The 16,964-nt window shown below is 38.6% G+C and overlaps 1 long non-coding RNA gene across 5 annotated transcripts in view; it reads right to left on the bottom strand.

Annotated features, from left to right (window-relative positions):
* The window catches only part of LOC116147618 (uncharacterized), a 333,894-nt gene that overhangs the window by 204,410 nt on the left and 112,520 nt on the right, over nt 1-16,964 (bottom strand). For 4 of the 5 annotated variants that reach the window (XR_010376913.1, XR_010376915.1, XR_004131155.2 and 1 more), the window contains one exon: nt 14,700-15,593. The exons of the other annotated variant lie outside the window; for it this stretch is intronic. This is a non-coding gene — a long non-coding RNA (uncharacterized LOC116147618). Of the gene's footprint in view, nt 1-14,699; nt 15,594-16,964 lie in introns of those variants that run through there. 5 annotated transcript variants of the gene reach the window in all.

Below are 16,964 nucleotides of genomic sequence, written 5' to 3'. Positions count from 1 at the left end.
AGAGAGGTCAAATTGAGAAAGTGACTCAAACGTCATCAGATATTCTGGGATACTGCCAAGACAGAGCAAAGAGGTCGGTGGAAAGAACGTGAAAATATCTGGCGAACATGAATGATACGGCTCTGAGTTGTGAGTACCTTGGAGGCACCCAGTGGTGTTTTGGGAGCTATCCTTGCAGTAACTTATAATAATATAAGCAATTGCTTCTTAGCTTGAATTCTAAGCCCTTCATACATACATATCCTCTAACTATAATGACTGGACTACATACGTGTAAAGTCATTATTGCTGGTGTGATTTCATCCCATTTCTTAGGTAGGGAGAATGTCTATATTTCAGCAGTAGAATTCAAGTGGAACTAACTAAAGAACGCTTTTCCTTCCTGAGTCAACCACTCTGTTTAAGTACTTGCAACATGACTTTGCAGAACCACAATATTACCCAAATCTGAAAATGCAGTTATGCTAAACAAGGAAATGCAATTTATACCTCCTTTCTTTCTTTTTTGTGTGATTTACTTTATATACCCAAGGCTGGAACTAGAACTAAATGGTGTAATGTCAATTTCATAGTTTGACCCAACATTTATGCCTCAGAAATGCAACTTCCTTACAATTACAGGTGTGTGTATTCTCCTTATCGCTATCCCAACAGAAACAAAATAATCTACAAAAGTTAACACCAGTAGTCATTTGGAGAGGACATATCAAACTTGGATAGACCCAAAACACCTGTGAAATCCCTCCAGACTCACTAGCACATGAGAAAAGTTAGAAGGATTCACAAAATTTTATATTTTTTGCAAAAATAGGACAAACTGTTATGCACAGTCAATAATTAATGATTGTGGTCCAAAAAGTGACAAGGCTTCCATGCTGAAGGGCATCCACAACAAGTGGGACAAGAATCAGACTCAGACCACACACGCCCTAAAGTAAAGAAACAAATCAGGCAATTACTTGTCCAGGTCTTTAGACCGACCTACACAAACTGCCCTTTATTTCATTTATTTCTACACAGAATTTTCAGTAACTAGAAATTATTCTTATCCAATCAGTAGAAAAATTAATGTCATGAAGATAATCATATCCTGAATTCAAAAAAAATTGATTTCTTTTCTGTGCTCTACTGCTGGTTCTTAAGCTATTTTTAATTGAATAAAAACAAATTATGCAAGCAAAATAGTTTTTATGATTTTTAAAGTAATGCATTTTTTTTTCGAATGTGCAATGAGTACTATACCCTGTTGGTACTAATTGAACAGCTCCCAGGAAAAGTCAGGGTTTAAAAGCAAATTATGAAATGGTTTAGTAGACTTAACTCTGAGTTGGGTATTCCTTTACTGAATCTCTGATTCTACTATCCACACAGAGACAGACTGAGCAAGAAAATTGAGAAACAAATTTAACTTTGCGCCATAGTATATCTACTTTGAAATCATCAGCCCCTTCCAACTTCCTTATCACATAACACAGATAGTCTTTCTGGAGTCAGAGATCATATTCAATCTTATTTGGATACTGTTTTAAGCAGTATATCACATAAATCCTCTATAGCCTCTTAAATTGTTATTATAATAATTTTTTTCTAACCTGTCCTATAGTCCCCATCAAGAATATGATCTCCAAAAACTATACAATATTGATTAAGGAAATTTAAGATGATTTAAAGAAATGTAAAGATATCCCATGCTCTTGAAGTGGAAGAATTAATATTTTTAAATGTCCAAACTACCCAAAGCAATCTACAGATTTAATGCGATCCTTCTCAAGTTACCCAGATCATTTTATACAGAACTAGAACAAATAATCCTAAAATTTATATGGAGTGACAAAAGACCCAGAATCACCAAAGCATTACTGAAGAAAAAGAATGAAGTTGGAAGAATAACCCTCCCAGGCTTCAGACAATACTACAGAGCTACAGTAACCAAAACAGCCTGGTACTGGCACAAAAACAGACATATGGATCAGTGGATCAGAGTCAAGAGCCCCAAAATAAATCCATACACCTAAGATCAATTAATCTTTGACAAAGGAGGCAAGAATATACAATGGAGAAAAGATAGCCTCTCCAGCAAGTGGTGCTGGGAGAGTTGGATGGTTGCATGTAAATCAGTGGAGTTGGAACACTCTCTTACACCATACACAAAAATAAACACAAAATGGCTTAAAGACGTAAACATGGGACAAGACACTATAAACCTCCTAGAAGAAAACAGGCAAAACATTCTCTGACAAAAATTGTACCAATGTTTTCCTATCTCAGTCTACCAAGGCAACTGAAATAAAAGCAAAAATAAACAAATGGGACCTAATTAAACCTAGGAGCTTTTGCACAACAAAGAAAACAAAAAGACAACGTACAGAATGGGAGAAAATATTTACAAACTATGCAAATGACAAGGGCTTAACTTCCAGAATATACAAACAGCTCATATAACTCAATAACAAAAAAAAAATCCAATTTTAAAAAATGGGCAGAAGACCTAACAAACATTTCTCCAATGAAGACACACAAATAGCCAATAGGCACATGAAACATGCTCAACATCACTAACTATCAGAGAAATTCAAATCAAAACTAGAATGAGGTATCATCTCACACTAGTCAAAATGGCCATCATTAAAAAGTCCACAAACCAATAAGTACTGGAGAGAGTGTGGAGAAAAGGGAATCCTCTTACACTGTTGGTGGGAATGTAGTTTGGTACAGCCATTATGGAAAACTGTATGGAGATGCCTTAAAAAACTAAAAATAGATTTACCATATGAGCCAGCAATCTCAATCTGGAGCATATATCCAGAGAAAACTCTAATTTGAAAAGACGCATGCACCCCAATGTTCATAGCAGCACTATTTACAATAGCCAAGACATGGACGCAACCTAAATGTCCATTGACAGATGACTGGATAAAGAAGATGTGGTGTGTATATATATGTGTGTGTGTGTGTGTGTATGTATATGTATATAGTGTGTGTGTATATATAATACACTGGAATAATACTCAGCCATAAAAAGGAATAAAATAATGCCATTTGCAGCAACATGGATGGACCTGGAGATTGTCATACTAAGTGAAGTAAGTCAGAAAGAGAAAGAAAAATACCATATGTTATCCTTTACATGTGGAACTTAAAAAAAAAAAAGACACAAATGAACTTACTTATAAAGTAGAAACAGACTCACAGACATAGAAAATAAACTTACGGTTACTGGAGGGGAAGGGGGTAGGGAGGGCTAAATTGGGAGTTTGAGATTTTCAGATACTAACTACTATATATAAAATAGATAAACCACAAGGTCATACTGTGTAGCACAGGGAACTATATTCAATACCTTATAATAGCCTACAATGAAAAAGAATATGAAAAGGAAGATAATTATATATGTATAACCGAATCACTATGCTGTACACCAAAAATTAACACAACATTGTAAACCGACTATACTTCAATTAAAAAAATTAAAATAAAAGAATATAGTCTCCAAGTTTATTTCAAATACTAACTAGAGACTGAAAGTGTGCCTGGCGTGTGCTGGGACTTCAAGATAAGAGAGATAATTATTGTGATCCTTCATCAACTCACTCCATATGGAGAGGGTTTGAGAGCAACCCAAAGAAGAGAAGTGAGCACTGGGGCCCCAGCGGGAACTGGTCTGGCTTGAGCATCCTTCCTGGATGGTATTGTGGACCCTTGTTCATCTTGGACACAGGAAAGGGCCTTAGAAATTTTCACTCCAAAGCACACTGGCCCCCTGAGATCCAAATCATACCACAGGGAATTATTTTAACCATGGACTTTTAAATTAGTGCTGAGCTCATTTACAAGAAAATCTTACTTTCATATTTTTTTCAGTTTGTCAGTGTTTGACTTGCCTGGTTGCCATGTAATCCCAAATTCATTTAAGGTTATTTTTCCCCCTTTCTCTTATCATATACAAATATGTCTGGTCTTTAATTAACTATCTTAATCTTATTTTTTCTGGTGTCCACCCATATTTCTTTTTTTTCTTTTTTTTAATTTTTTTTATTGAGTTATAGTCATTTTACAATGTCATATCTGTCCATCCATATTTCTGTTCTTTCATTTTCCTGTACTTCCTGTACAGAATGGTTTGTGACATTCTTATTCTTCTGAATACAAATGTGTCCATCAAAAGAGGCTGCAAGCATCCAACAGGTTCATGAAGTCTTCTGGAATAGTTGTGCACCAAAATATTTGTATTGAAATATGTGTAACTTATTACGAATCACTTTCATTTTATTTCCCTATTACATTACGCATTGGCATCATTAATATCAAACTTTAAAACAAGTTTAATTATGTGTAGATACCTTATGTTCAATATTGTTCTTAGATATGGGCAAGCAGGGCCTTTGCCTCATATCTGGGTTGCAAGGGGCTCCTGCGTTTTGAAGTATGGTCCTTAAAAATATCCAAGTCCCCTGGAAGTACCCCAAACCTACATGTGTGGGTCCCAGCCCCCGTTACTTCCCTGTGGGCTGTTCTCCACCACTACTTTGTGCATGGGGTCTAGATGCATTGCAACTGAACCTATAGGATGGCTCAGGCTCCATGGCCAGACCTTAGTTCCAGGTGGGCTACCTGGTAAATGGATTGCTCACACTGGCCAGTGTGGTATTCTTTTTTAACAGGATCAAATGATATCGGGTCATTAGAATCATGTTTACATCCTGATTTTAGGTGAGTTAAATGGTAACAAGATCCCACAAAATATATTTTCTTGGGGCTTTGTATACCTTAGGAGAAGCTCTAGATATATTACTCCCTGAATTTATTTTCAGGATAGTAAAGAAGGTGTTAAAAATTTTGTGATAAAAAGGAAGCATTGGTACAAAAGGTGCAAACTTCCAGTTATGAAAGAAATGAGTCATGGGGACGCAGTGTACAAAAAAAAAAAAAGGGAAGCAGTATATTTGATAGGGTTGAGAACCACTCTCTCAGACTAAGCATTGCAAAAATTTCCATAGGGAGGCATTGCTTTTTATTTTAAAGATCTCAGGAGAGGTCAGAGACTAAAGAAAAAGTTTCTGAGTGTAAAGTCTCCAAGAAGAACGTTATCACTGCTCTTCCCTTTAACCAGGAATCCTTACAAATGGAGCCAAATCACGGAGGTGGACCAAGAGACCTCTTTACTGAGTACATCACTGACCTCTGCCAGTAGACTCTAATTCCTGGTTGCAGACCTCTATATTCAAAGTACAATTTGCATGTCAGTGAAATTCAGGAACAAGATCTACTTCGGCGCATTGTGAAGAGAGAAAGGCAAACATACCCCCACAAAAAGAAATTATGAAGAGTTACAAAACCTACACTGAATCAAGTAATTTTGAGAGCAGGAAATTTCTGAAGTCTCTGTGCTTTCTGTACAAGGACACAAAGGACTGTGCGTTCACCCACGCTAGGCGCTGGGTTAGAAACCAGATGAAATGTAATGTGCTTTCAGTCTTTGATATAATACGATTCTACTCAAGTTCTAATGTATTTCACAATGAAGCCTTATTCTTTTGTAACGTATAGCGGCAGATCAAATCCAGATCAATTAGATATATACATTCCAGTAATTCCTATTTAGGGCTAGTGGATCCTCGGAAGAAGAGTGTCAAGGATCAAGCCACATTCAACCGAAGTTCTCAAGATTAAAAACAGCTTTCCATGCTACCCAGACAGGGGTCCATACGGCATTGTTTTGGGTTCCTATCATCACTTAAAGGGAAGCTTTCAGAAAGTCTGGAGCCCTTGAGGTCCTGCAAATAAGAAAATAATCATAATAATAAAAAATAAAAATAATTATTAAAAATAAAAAACCCTTCTCCCATGCAATTAACGATGGAAGTTCTAAAAAAATTAATTACAAATAAAGCAGTCACATATTTCATGTTTTTAGCGTTCTCTTGAAGGTCTTTGGTAAACATGTAATATAATTCTAGTAACAATGACAGTAGTCATAATAATGTTTTTTATGTATTGAGCATTATTCTGTGACAGGCAATGTTTTAAAGCTTTACGTATATAAGTGATTTTGATTCTTACAACCATCCTATGGAATATATACTATAGTTATCCTCACTAACAAAAGAAAAAAACTAAAGCATAAAATCAGCATTTGGTGGTATGGTTAGTAAGGGGTTAAGCCGGAGTCAGCACACACGGCTGCATGTAAGTTTTTTCTGAAGCGGAAAAGGTATTTGAATATCTGTAAAAGTGTTCAACTTGGGATAATTGTTGTTTACCTAATGTTGATATTTCACCTAAAAGCTATTCTCACAAAACCAAATTCAGTCAGGAGACTCCAACGTGTCATGGAGAACAAAACATTACATTTGGAGATCAGAATAGAGTTTAACTTCCAACTTTTGCTATTGTAATAAATAATGCTAATGCTAATGCTAGAGGATCTTGAGACATTATGGAACTTTTCTAAGCCTCCATTCTTATGAAACGGCAATAGTAATAGTTTTCTATAACAGAGTTGGAAAATTCCGATACAGCGCATGTGAAGTTGTCTTATGAACTATAAAGTGATAAACAAATGTGGTTAGTATCTTTTTCTGGTCCTCTCATCTCGTCCATACATTCTCAATACTCTCAGCACCATTTCATTTCCTCAAATATGACATGTATAGTATCAGATTCATCCAGCCATTTTTTTCAACAAATTTGTATTGAGCCTTTATGTGCAGCACCATTGAGAGGAGTCAAGAAAGGCCCTTCTGAAAAAGTAATATTTGAGCTAGAATCCGAATGATATGGAGAAGCTAGCCATGCTGCTATGAGGGTGAAGGTGCGGGACAGAACAATCCAGGCAGAGAGTCCAGAAAGTTCTAAGTCCCTACGGTGGGCATGAGCTGTCACTGAGAAGCATTACGAAGTCCCGTGGGACTGGAGCAACATCAGGAAGGAGTGTGACTTTCATGGGAAGCACATGGTGCTAGGAGTAGAAGAGAACCCTTCTGAGTTTGGAGCTAATAGAGAAGAGTCTGAAACAGCAGATTAGACAATAACACAAGGAGGAGTGATGGGTGAGCTGAAAGCTAGCTCAGAACTAACCTTGAGAACCATCCTTATAAAAGTAGTATGGAGACATGAGGGAAGGGGGCAGGGCACAGCCATTCAAGGAATGACACAGCAATTAACACCAAAATGGTGGAAGATTCAACTCCCAGTAGGTGCAGCCTTGAGGCTCAAGATGGCAGGAGATTAGACTTCCGGTAGACCTTGAGCTTCATTATACGCTCATTGTAATATATTAGCATGGTGAATGGCACTCCCAAAAGGTCAAAGAGTGGGCGGTGACCCAATTCCTGGGAATCCCAGCCTCTTCCCCAGGGTAGCTGGAATGGTCCTACCACTTGCTGGCGTGTGAAGCTACTGAGCCCGTAAAATCTGGCAATACAGCGCCTCATGGCCCCCACTCTCGCTCCCACATCTTAGGAGATGGCCCACATTCTGTCTATGGAGTGTGTACCTACTTTTACTTTAACCTGAGCACCAAACCCCAACACCTTGTGGCCTTTTGCCTCTTGAAACAGCCTACACTGTATGCAGTATGTATCTCTCTAAATAAATCTACTTTTACTTAACTGTGGCTCGCTCTTGAATTCTTTCCTGCACAAAGCCAAGGACCCACACTTGGCGGGGCGCATCCCAGGGACTCAACCGAGACCTAGGACATGGCCCTCCTCAACATTCATTTTTCCTGTTATCAGTTTCCTACTTTCAAATGTTTCCCTTCAAGCAGTAGAAACACATGGATAAATAACCAAGCATAGCTGGAGTCCAAATTCAAGGTGGAGAAAAATTTTGAAAAACCAGAGGACAGCATGTGGTCATTATATCTAAGACATTTTTCAGCAGGCAGAAGGGAAGTTTCTTTACCCAAAACAAGAAAGAAATTTGACAAGTCTCTATCACTTGAGTAAATAGCAAGATCTCACATCACACAAAGGGGTTAGCCCTCGTTGTTCATATGCACAGACTATAATTACAGTCCATTTTCTATTCTCAGGCAAGGATCCCAATATTGTAAAAAATCTTGCTGTTGCCTAAGATTAAAATGAGATGAACACAGGTCCCTTTTACTTTTGTGCAACTTGGAAGAAATAATGAAATCCCAGGGTAGAATTCATTTAACCTGATGAAGGCTAGATTGCTTTCATTCTATGAGTATTACAGGGGTAATTATTAATCTTAAAAAGTTGTCTATAATAATAGGCAACTGTAGTTAATTTACATGCTTCGTATCAAAGGCAGATGAGGTGTCTTCCTGAATGAGAAGAAATACAATTTCATAGTCACGAGATTGGCTTCTTTTGAGTCATAGATGACCTTCGAACATCAGTGAATTATTTAAAAAGTCACATGCCAAAGAGTAAGGAACCAGGGCTAGGTGCATACGTCACTGAATGGATTCCTTTGTTCCCTGGGCTTCCATTGAAGGGGGATTAAGATTTGACAAAGAGCCACATGCTTACAAGATAGTGAGCCAGCAGGTCCCAGCAGTCATCAGTTGACCTTTGAAAGGAGAACATGATGAGCTCGGGGAAGGGACAAGCACAGGAAGAGTAGTTAATGCTTAACATGGATTTGCATCTTCCTGGGACACAGATGGTGACATTGTACAGAGTTGGAACCAAGCCTCAGGGAAGAACAAGCTGCCAATTGTTATAAACCTAAGGCTATCGTGAGGAGACAAAGCTTTGGATTTACCAGTTCCAGTAGTGCAGCTCCGAACTCCTCAAACTGGCATAACATGTGTTGGAATAATTCTCTTCCTTCTGGTTCATTCACTTACTGATCGATAATTGCCCCGCTGTACTCAACTGTGTACTCATTTCTCTTCCCGTGCTTTTATTCTGTCATTTGGTCTCCATGGGAATGTGACCCACCCTCATTTCCATTCCACCATGTTTATTACTCCTTCAAAGTTCAGTCCAAAAGGTATCACATTCATGAACCACTCTCTCTGACTAATCTTAACTGATTTTCTTTTTTCACGTGTATAATTTTTCCAATCAGCATTCTTTATTCATTACTGATTCTTTATTTGTCACCTGTCAGTATCTATTTGATGCAGGAAAACAGATGTGGGGCGTGAGGAGGGCCTTGTCCCAGGTCTCGACTGAGCCTCTGGAACATGCCCCGCCAGGTGTGGGTCCTTGGCTTCGCACAGGAAAGAATTCAAGTGCAAGCCACCGTTGAATAAAGGGAGATTTATTTAGAGAGATACATACTGCAAAGAGTGTAAGGCAAGAGAAAGGCAAGGAAAGAGGTGTGGGGGTTGGGTGCTCAGGTTAAAGTAAAAGTAGGTCCACACTCCACAGACAGAGTGCAGGCCGTCTCCAAAGAGGGGAGAGCGAAAAAGGCCACTAGGTGTGGTGTTGTCAGTTTTTATAGTCTCAGTAGCTTCACACGCCCACAGGTGGGATCATTCCAGTGGCCCTGGGGGAGGGGCTGAGATTCCCAGGAATTGGGCCACCGCCCATTCTTCGGCCTTTTGCAGTTAGCCTTGGGGCTGTCATGGCGCCTGCAGGCATGCTATTTGATCACGCTGTTACAATGAGCAACCTCAAGGTCTGCTAGAAGTCAAACCTCTTAATCCTCAAGGCCAACTAGAAGGTGAATCTTCCACCATTTTAGTTGCTGTCATTCCTTGAGTGGTTGTGCCCTGCCCCCTTCCCTCCTGTCTCATATTGACACTATATGCAGGAGGAGTGCTAAGGACTGGGGATAAATGACAAAAAAAAAAAAAAAAACAAACAAAAAACCCAGAGGTCAGGAATATTACCATTTAGAAAGGACACGAACATGTGTATAAAAAGTCATTTCAAAATGACTGGGCTACATACAGAATAAAATGTGAGCATAGTATTTAAATCTGCCTAAGAAAGACCAATGTGAAAAAAATACACTAGTTAAGCTGAGATACAAACAATAAGTGAGTTTAGGAAGAAAGAAAGGATGGAAAGGGAGTGGTCCAGGGAGCAGGTGCAAAAGCTTGAACACATGGGAGATAATGTCATTTTTCAGAGTGGTGAAGGAAGAGTTGGACCACGGAATAGAAGAGATATGAAGGAGCCAAACCATGAAGGACTTTGCACACCATAGAAGAGATTATTTATTCTAAGTGTGGATATTAAAAATATTTCATGACTCGTTCAACCCAGGCACTGACCTATTAGAATCTTTTCAAGCCATAGCAATACAGTCAGGTCCAGAAGGACACTGCCATGCCGTACTTAGTCTTGTCTGTTGCCGGATTTGGGGAATGTCCAAGAGGGCCTTGAAATCAGGGGCCAGGGTAGCTCTGCAGCAGGGCAAGGAGCACTCAAAAGAGTAAGAGCAGCAGTCATTTGCCGGCTGGTATTTTTAACTACTGGTGCATGCTGGTTAAATCAGAACTCTGTTCTTTTTAGCACTTTTCATTTCCTGTTCATATCAATATCATCATGGCATGCATTTATTCTAGTGTCTATTCTGTTCATTATTATCATTTAAGCCATGAAGAAACGTTAATAAATTTCAAGCAGAATAACACAATGATAACTTACGCATCATTACTTTGGCATCAGTTAAGAAGAACGAATGGAAGACAGTAAAAAATGGAGAGAGCAAGAGTAACGATGAGGCTAGCATTATAATCTACAAGATAAGTGTGGGTTCAGTCTAGGACAGTGGTGCTGAGAATGTAAAGGATGAGCTGGTGTTAGCAATGACTAGGACGGATTATCTGCAGTTCTAATTGGACGTATGAGTAGGGATGATATGCCAGTGGGTCTAGGATATATCCCCAAACTTCTAGTCTGCCCTGGATTTTTTAAAATATATTTTATTGAAGTATAGTTGATTTACAATATTAGTTTCAGGTGTACAACATAGTGATTCAATATTTTTATAGATTACATTCCTTTTAAAGTTATTATAAAATACTGGATATGTTCCTCCCTGTGCTGTACAATATATTTCTGTAGGTTACTTATTTTATATACAGTAGTTTGTATCTCTTAATCCCCTACCCCTATCTTGCCCCTCTCTCCTTCCCTCTCCACAGTGGTGACCACTAGCTTGTTCTCTGTATGTATGAGTCTGTTTCTGTTTTGTTATATTCACTAGTTTGTTGTAGTTTTTAGATTCCACAATACACACACACAATATAAGCAATACTAGAAATGTATGTATAGTATGTATAATTTATGCTGTCTTGTGTGGAAAGAAGAGATTGTCTACAATTCATTGGGATATACTAATATAGTGTTCCTAGTGATAGAATCAAAATCAGTGATCTTTTTTTAAAGCATATGAATTTTGTTTTGTTTTATGTTGTTTTTTTTCATCCTAAACACACTGAATGAGAATCTCTGGAAGTGGTTCTCAGATTTCAGAATTTTCAATAAGCTTCTCAGGTGAATCTTACATTTTGGGAATTCATTTTGGTAGAGATGTACCTACTCCTCATCTAAGAAAACAATTTAGCCTTTCACAATTGTCCTCAATAAAGAAACATATTAGCTAGTGTTGCCAAGGTTGACTGCCTAACAGAAATTTCCTAGCCCTATTCACATTACACCACACCTAATATCTAAGGAGCTACAGCATGATTGGTTAAAAATGTTTGTAATGACATGGCTCAAGAAAGTATTCAAAATTATTCAAATAATAATGGCTTTTTTTCCACTTGACATTTAATTTTTTTGGAGGAACTAGTCATGAGCAATTAGGATGTGTGAAATGACATACATCCAGATATATTTTATCAAGTATTTTAATTTATGGACACAACTCTCATGACTATAAAATTGCAGTATATAAGGTTTCCTGTGACAAATTTACTCTTGTGTCATAGTCATGGTGTCTTGTTGATAAAATATTTTTTTAAATATTTACAAAGAATTCACTATAAAGGAAACAGACTCACAGATATAAAGACCAAATTAGTAGTTACCAGTAGGGAGAAGAGAGTTGGGAGGGGCAAGACAGGAGTAAGGGATTAAGAGATACAAACTACTGTGTATAAAATAAATAAGCTACAAGGACATATTGCACAGCACAGGAAATATGGCCAATATTTTATGATAACTTTAAATGGAGTATAATCGTTAAAAATTGTGAATCACCATATTGTACAACTGTAACTTATGTAATACTGTGGATCAACTCTATCTCAATTAAAAAAAAAAAAAAAGAATTCACTATTGCAACCATGTTACCCTGTTCCTACTAACATCTCTATGACTGATGTCACATATTAGTCACGTGATCAAATTTTCAATGCTCTTGGGAGCAAAGTAGCACTCTCCACGCAATGCCACCTCACATCCTAGCACCCCTCCCGCTGAAAACCAACCTCAAGTCCCAAACAGCCTACCGAGATCGAATATTCAAACAACGCATACCCTGAGATGGAAGCAGAAACAGGTAAAACAGGTAAAAATTCTTCCCACTATTTTTAAACATATTTACTTACTGATTTTTTTTTAATGGAGAAACAGAATCTGAAGCTTCATACCCAGCTTCTTTAGACTTATAATCTGGTCTTTAAAGATATGCTTAAATCTATTAGGCTATTTCCATGTTTTTCCTGTGAGCGCAGGTTTTCAGAAACTGCTTGTTTTAGTTAAACCTGATACGAGATCCGGCAATACCTTAACGTGTGGCTAGCCCTCCCCTCTTCCGGAAGTGTGGGACACGTTTTCATGGACTTACCAATGAACTAAAGGAACTTTTGCATGCCTTAATACTTGAAGAACAGGAAACATATTACTTTTAACAAAAAAGCGTGCTAGCTTTTGCTAGCATAAAAGCTGTATTTTTCTCCATCCACCTACACCTGCTCCCCAAAGAAACCAGAAAACCAGAAGTCCCCATACAAACTGGCCACTTTATGGATGAAAGGCCCAGCTCAGGGCAGCTCTGCTCCTGTTCTGAGCCTCCTCAGACTTCTGATCCATGTATTTTTGTGCTACAGGGTTTAAGTCACCTGGTTTGCCCTAATATCCTACAATCTTACCAGAGTTAGCATGAGCAGTATCATTTGTTTGTAAAATTTGTTTTACTTTGTAAAGAAAGAAAAAAAGAGAGAAAACATACAAAGAGACTGTAAGAAACTACCCCAAATATTTACTTTTTTTACTTATGACTGGTAAGATCTTAGGTGGTTTTTTTTTTTAAGTTAGCATTGTTTCTCATGGATTTTCAGTGTGTGTGCTATGTGATTCATGCAACCATGAATTTAACTTCCGGCTTTATAACAGAGGAATTTGAGTGATTTCAAGGAGCACCTACCTGGGGGAAATATGTTTCCATCCTGTCTACTGATCCTACTTCTTACTTAGAAAATGTTCGCAAGTATTTATTAAATCCCTATTATGTACCTACAATTTTGAGACTTGACATATGTGACCCAGTCTCTGCTATGAAAAAAAAAAGTCTGGTTGTCTCCTCCTGAAAAATATGTCCTGTATGTGTGTATATATATATTTTTTTAAATTTATTGTCACTGAATTTGAGAACTTCAAAGACTTGCTTAACAAAATATAGAAATTCTTCTCCCCAGTTTTGAATACCTCTTTACTAACCTCCCTTTGGTAGGCCTGGCAGTTCAGCTAAATACCAGGAAATACAGGTAAGATACTTAATCCTTGAATTATTTATTACTTATGAACTTTATAATGATAAATAACAATTTCACCACATTTAGAGTGCGTTTTATAAAATCAAAAATCTAGTGCTGACTAGGACTTTTGACACCATTTCTTGTAGCCCCACCACCTTACGTATATTTCTTATCGCCAGTATTTATGGGACACTTACTACGTGCAAGGTGCTGTTACAGTGTTTTCCATACATGAAATATATTTAATCCTCACAACACGAGGTATTATTTTTCTCTTTCTTTTACAGGTAAGGAAACTGAGAACTGGATTAAAACCAAAACTAGCCGAAGTCAGTGACTCAGCAAATAAATACATTCAAGTAATGAGAGAAAGGAGGTAGAAACTCGTTTTTTCTTTTCCTAAAACAGAGACTCACAGAATTTTAGGGGAGGAAAGGCTTTTCAATTATTTGGATTCCCCCTTCTATTTTTCAGATGAGATAGTTGAATCGTAGAGAAGATAAACGCCTTCACCACTCTTTACATCACCTTTATACAAGCACTAACAGTAATACTGCAAATATTGCCCCAGAGAATGGTAGACGCTGTTTAGAGATCGCTGAGAGATTGTGTCCCAGAGACAGCCCCTGCCCCCACCCCAGCTGCTATGGGTGCTGGCCACTAAGTGCCCACATCTCCCCTTCCCAAGAGAACTTCCCGTGGTTGACGGGAATCACCCTGCCAGGAAAGTCTCATCATCACCAGCGCTAATGACTGCCTGATTCACAGGCTAGAAAAGCCTGTCTGGGGCTCCGTCCCTGTCATTTAGGAAAGGAAGACCTTGCCTGAGATCACGCTTTTCCTGAGCTCTTTGCCCTTCCCAGGACCACTTCACTCCCTCCCTTACAGCTTTTTCCTGAAAGGCACTTCCTTCACAAACCACAGGCAATGTAATTGGTACCTCAGGCTCTGTTTTTAAGAATCCTGACCCAAGACACATATATATGCACATGTATGTTTATATGTAAACAGCTCATGCACTGAAGGCAAGAATACATAAGTAATTTATAATTCAGATCTTTTGTTCACATAGTTAAGTGTTTAAGAAGGAACTGGAGAAGACATGATACAGGTAAACAATGGAATATAATTCAGCCCTGAGAAAGGACATCCTGTGATTTGCGACAACATGGCTGGACCTTGAGCACATTATACTAAGTCAGAGAAGTCAGAGAAAGACAAGTATGAGTGATATCACTTATACATGGACTCTAAAAAGGCCGAACTTGTAAACTGGAGAGTGAAATGGTGTTCCCAGGGGATGAAGGCTAGAGGAATATGACAAGTGTTATTTAAGGGTATAAACTTGCAATGAGTAGTAAATAAGCCCTAGAGATCTATGCACAGTACAGTGAATACAGACAACAATATTTGTATTATAATCATCAAACTTGCTAAAAGATTAATCTTAATTATCCCAACCACTAAACGGAAAATATAATTATGTAACATGATAGAGGTGCTAATTATTACAAACGGCAATCATATTACAATATATAAGCATATCAAATGTTGTACACCTAACATTTACACAGTCTTCTATGTCAAATATATTTTAATTTAAAAAGAAGGAATTGGGGAATTAACTGTAGGAATAATAGGGGTGGTAATATTTGACAAGCAACAGGACATATCTCATGGTGCACACAGTGATCATTCAGACTGTCAACTGAAGAAAAATGTAAAACGTGAGAGCTGTGAGTTTCAGTTTTATTTGGGAAATTACTGAGGACCGCAGCCTAGGAGACAGCCTCTCCGGTAGCACTGAGGAACTTCTCTGAAGACAGAAGTGGGGAGGTCAGTCTGTGTATGATTTTGGTGAAGGAAGGATACGTGCAGTCAAGCACACATCTTGGTAGAAGGTTGCCGCTAGTCACGAGGAGCAGTTGTCTCCATTAATGATTTCAGTGTTTTTCTAGGTAACAGAAAATGCAAGAAATTGGGCTTATAAAATCTTCTCCTGAAAATACATAACTATCTGAAGGCCTGTTCTGCCAGTTTTCCCAGAGCACAGGGTGCCTCATTACTGATCTCCACCCTGAACTCCTTTCACAGTGTGTCACAGAAGGTCAGCGGCTGCAGCGGGTCAGTGGCTTCATTCTTACAGAACCAGACGGTAAGGAACATTTTTTTGTTGTCAGGACCACCTCGTGGTCATAAATCCAACCACAGTTTGGGAGGCATTTCATGACCATTTTGCTCCGCAGCACTAGGAATCCTCTCTCCTAAGTCAAGCCAAGCCTTTGTTGCTAGGCCGCCCAATGAGCTGCTCGTGGACTAGACCCTGTGGACAGGAGCCAGAAGTCCCTGGCCCACCTGTCTTACTAGTCAGGTAACATGAAATGATTCCCCCTTTTTATTTCTTCCAATAGGCAGAGCCACACTGTTAGACTCATTGACCTCGTATACAACTAGATATTCGGTCAGCTCTTTCAAGTTGTATATTCAGTTTAAGAATCTGAGCATGTATATGTGTGTGTGTATATGTATAACTGATCACTTTGCTGTACATTTGAAACTAACATTGTAAGTCAACTACTCTTTAATAAAACCTTTTTAAAAAAATAATTCAATTAAACTTTACAAGAATATAACATAGTAATGAGGACCCATCAGGGTCAGAATTTTGAAAAGGGGTTTTGTCAAGCCAGCTTTCTCTGTCTTAACCGCATATGCAATAATGGAGTCCCATGTTGGCCATTTTCAGGGCGAGATTACCTTTCACTCCCAATTAAGCAAATACTCGTAATTACAAGTTTTGTATATACATAAACCTGGCTGGGGCATTGGTTAGTGGCTGGCTTGCTGATGCCTCTTTCCCACGTTGAAGCTGAATTTGTTGGGGGTAAAATTTACTAATGAGACTGTGTGGTGGGTTGTTGTGCTGCCTGTGAGTTTAGCACAGCTCCCCTAGGTGTCACCCTAGGGTCCTTTCAGCTCTCCAAGTGTCTCAGTTTCTCCCTCCAGCCATTGAAAACCACTGTGGGTGCCTGATCACTGAATGGCCAACATTCTTACTCATGACCCCCAGACTAGCAGGTCTTTTCATTAATGAGTGGGTTTCCCTATGGGACCCCTGCAAGGTATGAGGATGCTGCCTCCAACACTCCCGTAAGTTTCTTGTTTGCCTGAGAAGGCCAAAACCACTAAGAGGAAACCTTCATCTTCAGAGCAAAGTTCTCATGTGTCTTTACTTTTATCCTGAAAAATTCTGTTCAGATAGCCAAACTGAGGAAGACCTCAGGTCAGCCTATTTAACCACTCAGCCCAGTGTCTTTCAACTGGG

The sequence above is a fragment of the Camelus dromedarius genome, chromosome 19 (assembly GCF_036321535.1).
Source record: "Camelus dromedarius isolate mCamDro1 chromosome 19, mCamDro1.pat, whole genome shotgun sequence".
Lineage (NCBI taxonomy): Eukaryota > Metazoa > Chordata > Mammalia > Artiodactyla > Camelidae > Camelus > Camelus dromedarius.
Note: the sequence above shows the minus strand (reverse complement) of the source record. Positions and strands in the feature narration are given on the sequence as shown.